This window comes from Callospermophilus lateralis, chromosome 10 (assembly GCF_048772815.1).
Source record: "Callospermophilus lateralis isolate mCalLat2 chromosome 10, mCalLat2.hap1, whole genome shotgun sequence".
In the NCBI taxonomy this organism is placed as follows: domain Eukaryota; kingdom Metazoa; phylum Chordata; class Mammalia; order Rodentia; family Sciuridae; genus Callospermophilus; species Callospermophilus lateralis.
In genome coordinates, this window is record NC_135314.1 from 121,652,314 (window position 1) to 121,663,159 (window position 10,846).

A 10,846-nucleotide genomic window follows, 5' to 3' on the forward strand; every position below is an offset into this window, starting at 1 on the left:
TGCCATTGCGTCCACTCTGCCCAACCGCAGAGTGAACTACGTGTTGGCCGCGGGGGCCAGGCGCACCCAGTTGCTGTGGCGGTGAACAATCGACCCCTAAGGGCACAGCTGGTGAGCAGCAGGACCCTCCCTGGACTCCTCTAATCCCCCTCGAATTCTCCGAAGGCAATGTTCACCAGCGGGTGAGGTTTTCTATGAGAAAGGCTCCACCGACCCAAGCGCGCTTGGGACTAGCGGCGGCCGCCACTCCAGGGCTTTCTGGCCTTCAATCGCCTCCCTCCGGGACGCCGGGCTGCTTGGATTTTTCTTTTCCCTTTTTTCAGAAAAGCAGAAGGTAGCCACTCCGGAGGGAGGTTGTGGGGGTCAGCCTGTGGGCGAGGCTCCCTGGGCCTTTGTAGAGGAACGGAAAACCCTAGGGGCAAACGCAGGAAGCGGGTTGGGCCAAGCTGCAGCCAGCAAAGGCGCCGCCCGCGGGTGGGGAGCAGGGGCAGTGTAGGGACGGCTGCCTGGGAAGACCTGGGCCTGGGCCGCCAGCGCCTCATGCCCGCGGGCCTGTTGGCGGCGCTGCAAACTGATCCTCCGGTGCGCGCAGGGCAGAGTCCCTCCTGTCCGCTCTAAACAATATTAAAGGGGTGAAATAATTTGGCGGGCCTGAGCTCAGGGTGGTCAGCACCGCCGATCGGCGGGAGGAAACTCAGGAGACCCAGATTACGCTCCGAGGTATCAAAAGCCCAGGGCAGTGGCCATCGAAGCCCAGGCCACGCAGGGAAGTCAACTCTTGTTCTCCAAATTGGGACCTTAGCCTGCCCGATTGTCCTTAGTAATAATCCTATCCAACCGAATAAAACAAACCCTTTCCCTGGATTTTCCTCTAAGTAAAGGGAAAAGTACTTGTCTAGGCAGGCAAACAAAAGAAAAGAACAGGATCCCAGGAAACTTGAGTCTCTATGAACGAGGAGGGAAGGGGAATATACCATTGGCTTTTTTTTGTTTGTTTCTAGAAGAGAAAAAAAGGAAATTCGACACATATTTTTTTAAAAAAAATCTCCCCCCAACAACCGCTAAAGGCTGGGAGTGTGAGCAGCGAGCCAGGAAACCAACCCCCCGCCCCGCAGTGACACCGGGCCTTTGTCCTCTTTCCTGAAGCCCCCGCGACTGCTGACCATTCTGAGATAAAGGCCGGGTCAGAGCCCTGTGGAGTCCCGAGGGAGAAGGGAACGGGCAGTCCCGCTGGCCCCTTTCAACCTCGGATAGGGAAGTTTCTAACCCGCTGGCCTCGTGGTTCCGCGAAACAGGGGTTGCAAGGCCACGGCTTGCCCCCATCTCCAAGCTGAAATGCGGCACAGAGCCGCGATGGCCCTCAAAGTCTTCTGCCACTAAATTTTTTGGACTCCACTCCCACCAGCGTTTTGTTTTCCTAATGGCTCCGGGAGGAGTGAGGAACCGGGCTCCCGAGCCTGACTGTATCCCCAGAAATGGAATCATGCTAATCCTTTGCCGCGACTGTGGCGTTTGCAACCGCTGGGCTCGGTTGGCCTGCAGGATCCGAACCCGTGCGGTGTCTATCCCAGCTGTGTCCCTGTGCCTTGTTGCGGCACAGAAACTCCTCCAGCGCTGGGCCTCAAATTTCCTGCGCAACGTCCTTCTTTCTGCTAAAGGGGTCTGCACAGAAAACAGGACAGCTTTTGTGACCCCGCGCAATCACTTTCTGTGATTTAGAAAGGCAGGTCGCAGCGGAACTTGAGCCTCTGCAGCGTTGCCTATAGGCCTTCAGCTTCCCAGGGTACTGCCAAGGCACCTGGAGGAGGCGAGTGAGCGCAGCTCCGAATCCCTTGGAAGAAAAGAGCAATGAGCCCGGCGACCAGCTGGTGTGGAGCGCTGCCCATGCACACCTTGTAGTGTTCTGGGGCTCCGGCCAGCGCTGCAGCCCAAAAGCTCTGGACTCACATATTCTCCCAAGCCCATTCGCCTTCCTTCATGATGACTTATGGGGTAAAGGGCCTGGGTCACCTTTCCTAAGTGGAATGGCTCAGGGACCCTCCTTTTTTCTTCTGTAGGGGTTCGATAAGGAGGGGCAAAGAAAGGGTGATAGGTGGGAGAAGTGAGGCCCTGCAGCCTCCCACGCCCGCAGCGCCCTCCACCACCTCCTTTTCTTGCTCCCTGCCCCCACCAGCTGGCTCTGGGGTCTCGCTCCCCACTGAAACTGGAGCTGCCCACCGCCGGCAGATGATAGATAAAGAAACCCGGCGGCGCCGCGGCGATGACCTACAGACCCGGATCCGGCCTTTTCCGCACCCTAGAGCGGCACCCGGGACCTTACTTCCCCGGGAACCACTGGCCCAGCTCGGGAGACTCGGCAGAGCAATGTCCGCCCTCTGCCTCCAGGCGCAGACAGCGATGTTCGCGTGCGGATTACGGTGTGCATGCACGCGCCTGCAGAAGGATGTCCTGTATCTGTGTGAAAGTACATGCGTTCTTGTGTGTGCATCTATCACGCTTATGGAGACAGGCACCCACATTTGCACGCGCGGATGTGAATGTGCACACGTTTATAAATTGTTCTAGTATCTATTCTGTTGGCTAGTGCACAGGTACTACTAGGCTGACTGTCCCTGGGTCTTAATTATGCCTCACATTATACAGGCCTTTATTGTTTTCAAACACAATTTTCACAACTGTCTAGGCAAATGCTCTCCTTTCAAATTTTACAGACAGGGAAACAAAGGAAGATAAGTTAAGGGGTGCCCATTGACACGTTTGAGAAACAAGCCATAGATCCCGGGATGCTGGTTGTTGAACGCGGGTGTGTTGAAGATTTGTTCGGAGGCGGGTCTGTTTAGTGTTTCAAGAGACCCCAGGTGGGTAAGCTCTCTGGCTCTTCCGCCAGACTTCCCGGGGAAGACCCATTGAGCCAGGTGCCGGGTTTCAATTCACTTGCGTGCTTGCGCGCTCCTTGTGAGCAGGGTGACCCAAGCGTCAGTCCCGAGCCGGGAAGTTCGGAGCTGGTTTGAGGGCAACGTGCAACTAAACCTCCAAATCTGGCGGGCCTAGGTCTCCAAGGCAGCCATGTCAGGTAAACACGTGGAGAAAGAAATCTTTCACCCCAGTTACAAACCCAGAGCCAGAGCTGTGACAACTTGATTTCATTGAGCTTCTTCCGTCTCAATCACCAACAATCGGAAGCCCACCATGCCCATTTCACAGAAGTGATTAGTTGGAGTCTAGAACAGTAAATGAGTTACCCACGTAAAGCCAGAAAGTGGCCAGTTAGGTGCCCCTGTATCCCCAGCCGGCGATCCCTCGGATCGGTGCTTGCTCCATGACCCCCGCGCGTGCCTTTGAGTCATTCCACTCCTGGCATCTGACTTCCTGAGCCAAGGATGCAAAAACTATCCTATCTCTCACGAGCCTCATTAAAAAGGTTTCTGCAAGCTTGAACTCTATTCCTGAAAAAACAAATTTCCTGTGAGCGTTGGGTGTGCTTCTTTCTTTCCCTCCTGAAGCATTTGTTCTCCCGCCCGTCCCCTGTCCCTGCAAGCCCTCCACAGTCCGGGTGAGGTTGCCCGAGGGCTGGAGCTTGATCACATGTCACAGGGTGCCCTTGGGCCTAATTCCCGGCTCTGGCTCACTGATGTTGCAGCTCTCTGGGCTCCAAGGCCGCCCCCATCCCGCATAGTCTGGGTGATGGAAGGGAGTCGGCGGTTTGGCAAGGTCGCCTCCCAGCCTCGAGGCTGCCCTCTGCTGGCACCAGGCGACATCACCGCCGCCTCCCTGAGCGAACCAGGAGCTTCCAGCCAGAAGAGCTAGCGCCCAGCAAGGCCACCCGCTCCCGCTGGATCCCCAGAGTGGCTGCCGCACCTTCAGCCCCTGCCGAGACCCTTGCGTAATTTCTCAATTCCCAATTTTAGCTCTCCGCCGGCAGGGGACAACCCAGGTGTACAGGTTAGAGGGCTTCAAAGGGAGGCGGAGCTCTGCGCCAGCAATTCCGCTACTTGGCAGCTTCCGCTGGGATCCCGGGCCCTCAGCCCTCCGAGAGGTGAGGGGCGGGGCGTGGGCAGCCGCAACCCGCAGGCGCCCGCTGGGCCCTTTGCCGCAGGCCACCGGCGAACTCTGGGGACTCAGGGAAGAGGCCCAAGTTATGCTCGGGCCTCTTTACTCCTTACTCTCAGTCACCATAGCATAGATTGGTGACCAAGGGTCCAGTCTGCGCTCCAAAGAACCTGCCCCACTGTGCGGAGGACTTGCAGCTGAACTCGAGGGTCGCCTTTGAGCTTGGCTGCCGGGTTCTCGCAGCGCCCCTGTCTTCCCGGCAAATGAGGAGCGGCTGAAAGCCAGCAAAGGGCCGGCTCTCTACCCGCACTGCGCAGGGGATCCTTCGGGGTCGCCCCCATCCTCGTTCTGGAAATAAGTCTTAGGCAGTGAGGCGGAAAATTCCACCTGCTGAAATCCATCCTGAGAGACAACTTTTCTTTTTCTTCTTTAATCTTGGCGTTAGTGGGGACTAAACCCTCACATAATGCTAAGCAAGCGGTCTGTCACTGAGCCACACCCCTATCCTTCATCCCGGGGTAAAACTTAGTCCACAACCATACCTGTGCTATCTATTAGGATTTTTCACGTTTTCTTCCACTTACAGAGATAACTCAATTGAAGAAAATTGGGAAAGTAAAGCGCTGAGATTCACAAAGTATGTAAAAATTACAATAACTTCACCCCTTCCTCACAAAGTAATCACAGGTAATTTTTAGTGACATTCCTTCAGTCTTTTATTTATATAGTTTAATAAAAATAAGTCCAATCTTCATAATGAACAGACTATATTTTTAACATAGAATTTACAGTTTTGTATCCTGCTTGTCTCACCTTTCACTACAAGAGTTTCTCCATATCTTTTTCTTTGAGAAATGATTTTTTTCAATGACTGCTTGATCCATTATATGAATGAACAATAAGCCTTTTGTAGATGCCAGCACCAATTCTGTTTGTTTTAAGCCCAAGAAATTCTCCCCAACCACACTCCCTACATCATTAAATATGTAATCAGTAGTTGATCAATAAATGTTGAATTTTTTGCTAGCCTACCAAAGAAAGTCATGGTGCCATTCTCAGGACATGAAAAATTCACCCCAAAATTTAGAATTGCTTTAGACTGGAAGAGAGCCTTCTAGCCCCTGCTGACAACTGTCTCCCTCTACTGGACACCAGGGAGCTGGGGTGATGGAGGAAGCTCATGGGGGAAAAAAAGGACCCACCAGCAATGCATCTCAAGAAATACCCTAGCGGCCTCTAGGACCAAAGCACTGTACACCCGCTGAAAAACTTGTGTTTGTGACCTGGGTTTCTTAGTACAGTGTTAGGAGTCAAACATGCCTTCATTTGATCCTAGACCTCCCTCTTAGAAGTCATGTGACCTCAGAAAAGCTGTTCAACCTCTGAACCTCATTCTACAAATTGGAATAATAATGCCTACCACATCAAGCTTTTGTAAGTATTTATATAAATAATCACACATTTAGCCTGGTTCCTGTACAAAGAAATCTTCAGTGCATGGTAATTACTTCTCCTCCTGCCTCTGCAGTGGCTATTGCTGTTGCTTCTGATGTTAACTATGGTCTTGGGGATCACTGCAATTGCCCTCTCCCTCAACTCCTGACCCCATTGCTACTGTTAAGCACAAACCCAATTCCTGGCACTAAGCCGGGTCTAAATTCTCAGGGCTCACAGAGTCATTTCCAGCATTCTGGTTGGGCTGCTCAGGACCTCCTGACAGTCAGGTCTGGGCTTGGGCTGTTTATACTAGAACCGTTAAAACAGGAAAATATGCAAACCCTTCATTCACAGGGATCCGGCTATTGTTGGGTCAGAAATGATATTTTTGTTTCTAAAATAAAAGGTACATTTGCTGCTTTTTACACATACACACATGCACACACACACACACACACACACACCCTTTTCCTTGTGTCTACAGAGCTCAGAAAGCAAAGAATATGATCTGGTTTGTTTCACCAATTCAAGCAGCCTACCTGGAAGGGCCCATTAGGCCTGAATGTGTGTTCTGTGGGTTCCAATAAGCCTGAATTTCACTGGAGTGTTTTGTATATCCACAGACTAAGACACCTATCCACCTCCCAGACAAAAATGCCTTCAAAACCAACCTCCCAGACCCCTAGGTTGATAGTGATATCACTTCCATCTAGGCAAGAAATTAAAGAATTTAATCTTAAAAACTAGCTAGACACTGTGATACATCACAGTGACTCAGGAGGCTGAGGCTGGGGCCTCAGCAAGTTTGAGGCTAGCCTCAACAACCTAGACTCTGTCTCAAAATAAAAAAATAAAAAGGGCTGGAAGGAAGGAAAAGAAAGTGAAGGAAGGAGGGAAGGAAGGAAGGAAAAGGAAAGTGAAGGAAGGAGGGAAGGAAGGAAATGGGAAAGAAGGAAGGAAGGAAAGGAGGGAGGAAGGGAAATCACAATTGAATTAAAAACTGCAGTTTCTCCAAGTGGACTCCAGAAAATACAGATTCTCTTGAATCTCTATTGGAACCACATGGAGTTACAAAGAGCTTAATTCAAACACCCTCACAAAGTACCTGTGCCTGAGGAGGGTGAATGCATGTTTTGTTTCACACACTGCCATTGTGCTGTGGTCTGTGCACCTGTCAGGCCTTTTTTGTCACAGTAGCATAAAGCTACTAGAGCTAGCTTAAGCCAAATGGGGGGAGGGGGTTGTTAGAGGATTTATAGGTGATTCCAGGGAGGCCCAGGCAGGGTGGTAGCAGTATTTCCTGAAGGGCTCAACTGGCACAGGGCTGGAATTATCACAAGAATGAACTTTTCTTGCTACTCTGCCAGTTCTCTCCTCTCTGTTCGGTGCATGATCTTAAGTTATGGCCATCATGTCTGAGTTCCAGTTCCATCTTCCTGTGTGAGAAAAGTTGATTGATCCACTCAGGTTAGGCACTATCCTGAAGGTCCACCCCTGGTCTGTCAACTGGAACTCTTTGTTGAAGGAGAGCGTCCCATGGTCACTTCTGATGGTCCATTCCTGTGGGAAGAGAACATTTCTTCTTAGCCAAGAAGATACCCCTCAAAGTCTGATTTTTACCTCAACCAATCAATAGCTCAAGGATCCTAGGTGAACTTCAAAATTACCTAGGAGGCTTTAAAAGTATTGTTTGTTTTTTTTTCAAACCCACCTGATGATTCCAATGTACAATAAGGATCATGCCAATAACCACATTAGAAACTTACAACCAATTTAGCCATTCCCTAATGGAATAGTCTCAAAACTATTCCAATAAAGAGGAAAAATATTAAAATCTGATAGTTTTTTACATAGTTTATTTTCATTTAAATTGGAGACTGACATCCTAGTCTAAATTTCAAAATCCATGACTATTCACATTTCACATTTTCCAAGCCTCTTAAGTGTTATGTTAAATTTCTAAAGAAACTTGCTTTTCTGGAGAAAAGCAACAAAGAACAATGGTCTTTCCCTGGTCTCCACTCACCACAGATTCCCCCCCAAAACCACTTACCCCTTCTTTTCCAGGGTCTCCAGCTTTTGCAGGCAGTCTCAGGGCTCCCTTAAATTAGGTCACATTGACTTTGCTTGCCCCCACCCACAGTCCTGAGCTTCAGGATGCTCACCCTGGAACTTCTAATACATCTCCTTGCCCTCAAAAGGTCAAAGAGAAAGGTAGGCATGGTGGTATATACCTGAAACCCCAGCAACTCAGGTGGCTGAGGCAGGAGGGTCACAAGTTTGAGGCCAGTCTCAGCAACTTAGTGAGAGCCTGTCTCAAAATAAAAAGGGCCGTGGATGTAGCTCAGTGATAAAACACCCCTGGGTTCAATCTGCAGTACTATAGGGGAAAAAAAAAAAAAAAAAAAAAAAAGTCAAAGAGAAGATTCGAACCAAGCTGGCAAACACTGATAGAAACCTTGTGCTAGTCCATGGCAGTTTTAAGGAATGTCTGCATTTTGCTTTGTCCTCCCCCTCCCCTTGTTAGTTTTTCCTCCTAAACTATTAGTCAGTCAGCAATATTTTTGGAAATAGCTATGAGGTGCAAGGTATGAGATTAAAAGAGTATTATCACCTGAGAGATTGTGTCATTGGCAGAAGTGCAACAGTGACCCCTCTAAGCTTGGCCTTGCATGGACCCTAACTAAGGCACATACTGAAGACTATCAGGTGCTCTTTCCAGCCTGGCCCAACATTGAGACCCAAGCAAATCCAGAAGGTGAGGGGCAGCAGGAAGGATAAGAGAGCTGTGGTGCCTAGTGGAGTCCAGGAATGAGAGGGAGGTATCAGGGGTGCTGGCTGTTCTTCCCAAGACTGAAACCCTAAGAGCTGGTCCCTGCCTCTAGGGCCAGCAGGACAGACAGTGAGACCAAAGCTGCCTTCTGAAAGCTGAGAAAGGAAGTCAACACAGAGGCCAGGTGACTGACTGAGGATATCCAGAGAGTGGGGCAGGGGATAGACATGATAACATTTGAGGCTATAGACAGAACTTGGAGATGTCAAATGAATCCTAGAAGAATGGTTTTCAAAGGGTAGCACCCCAAAAAGCATATAACACAGGCCATCAACATCTCCTGAGATCTTGTTAGAAATGTCCTACTGCGGGGCGGGGGTTGTGGCTCAGTGGTAGAGTGCTTGCCTAGCATGTGTAAGCCACTGAGTTCGGTCTTCAGAAGGAAGGAAGGAAGGAAGGAAGGAAGGAGGAAAGAAAGAAAGAAAGAAAGAAAGAAAGAAAGAGAAAGAAAGAGGGAGGGAGGGAGGAAATTATGTCTATCTACAATTAAAAAAAGAAATGTCCTACTGCAGACTCAGTGAATTAGCAGCTTTGGGATGGAGTCCGCGATCTGTGAATCTCTAAGGTTCAGCAGATATACATTCAATTTTTTAATATTTATTTTTTTAGTTCTATCTAGATGGACACAACATCTTCACTTTATTTTTATGTGGTGCTGAGAATCACGCATGCTAAGCAAGCATGCTACCACTTGAGCCACATCCCCAGCCCCATACATTCAATTTTGAGAACCAATGGTCTACTCTGGGAGTTCAGAAAGGAGAGACATATATCCCAGACATCCCATATCTAAGACAATTCCAGGTATCTAGATCCCTGAACAGATTCCAAGAAGGCAGGCAGGAACTCAGAAAGATCACCCCAGCAAGAATTGGTGTTGACATACCACCAGGCTCCCCCTCCCATGCTACACCCATATTCAGGACTTGATTTCTGACCCAGGCAGGGTGACACAGGACCAGAGACCTTCTCTAGAGGCTGCAGAACTAGAGCAGAGCATCACCCAAAAGGGCTGCCTGGTGTCCTGGAACTCTTAACATCCCGGCCAACTCTCAAAGGCTTTTGGCAGTTGCCCACTTAACCTGCACAGGCTGCTGAGAAATTCCACTAAGTGAGGTTTATGGTAGGACTGGTTGATTACTATAGGACAGGGGTGATCAGTCAAAAACAGGCTTCTGGGACTCAGTGGAAGAACACTTGCCTAGCATGTAGGAGGCCCCAGGTAGAATTACCAGCACCTAATAAATAAATAGGCTCCAAAAAGCACAAGTGAAGTTAGGCATATGGATCAGTTGATGAGTCCTTGGGGTGCGGGGTGCGGGGTGGGGGGGTGTTATTGGATAGTTTCCCCTGCAGTCCTCCCCAGGACGCAACCTGTACCAGAGCAGTAGGGGGTGGGAGGCTCTGAGACCAAGCCCCTGCTCCTGTCTCCGTATCTGTCAGATGGCTCCCAGAGTGCTGTCCCAGGACCCCTGCAGCACTCCAGCATCACCCGAAAAACGCACATTATTGGATTCCACCCAACCCCACCTACAGAATCAGAACCTCTGGGGCAGAGACCTGCAATTTGTGCCGTAACAAGCTCTTCAGGAGATTCCAGGATCCTTCGACCCAGTTTGAGGACCACTGGACTGGGGGTGACTTGGGGTCAATTGGGAGCAGCCCAGTGGGCGGTTAGCCAGCAACTCGGAGCTCCGGAGGCCCCAGGCGGGGGCAGCCCCCCAGTGCGCGGCCCCTGCCAGGCATCGCGGGGTCGGCGGGGCCGGGGCCGCCGGCGGTGGCTTGCGGGGAGGAATGACGGCCGTGAGATTCCGCTCTGACCTTATTTTGTTCCATTCCGGGAGGAATAATTTGTTTCGTATTGGAATCAAAGCGCCTCTCGCGGCTCTGGCGTTTTATCTCGGCGGCTCTCGGCCCGTGGGAAGGGGCTCGGCCGGGGCGCGGCGGCTGCTTCCCATTAGGGCGAGCATGGTCCCCATTACGCGGCTGGCTCCGTGCAGAGCCTGTCCCTGCTAACGGGACGCAGCTGACCGGCCTCCGTGCCGCGACACCCAAGGACCCACCCCTCTCCGCCCTACTACAGACGGTCCCAGAGGGAAAAGGAACTGGGTGGCTTGACTGTCACGGGGCCTGCTGTGATGCGATCGGTGAGGGGCACCGTGCCCAAAAGAGCACTGCAGCCGGCCCCTCCCTCCCTCCCTCCCTCCCATCTCTGCCGTAGAACTAAGCTCACAGGCCCCTCGATTTTAGGACGCGGGTCTCACAAAAGTGGCAACTACGGTGGAAAGAGTCAACAGGATTCCCGACGACAGGGAGAGGAAAGAGGTTCCATTTTACCTGTATAGACAGCCCCTGAGCCAGGGCCGGTCACAACTGCTCAAGGAGACATGGTGGACCTCTCTTCCCCTTAGTGAGGCATCCCTTTCACAAATAGCACAGGACATCAGTGAAGAGACTTAAAAAAAAAAAAAAATAGCCACACCCAGTCTCTCTATCTTAATAGATCTGGCAGACAAAGGGGACAGC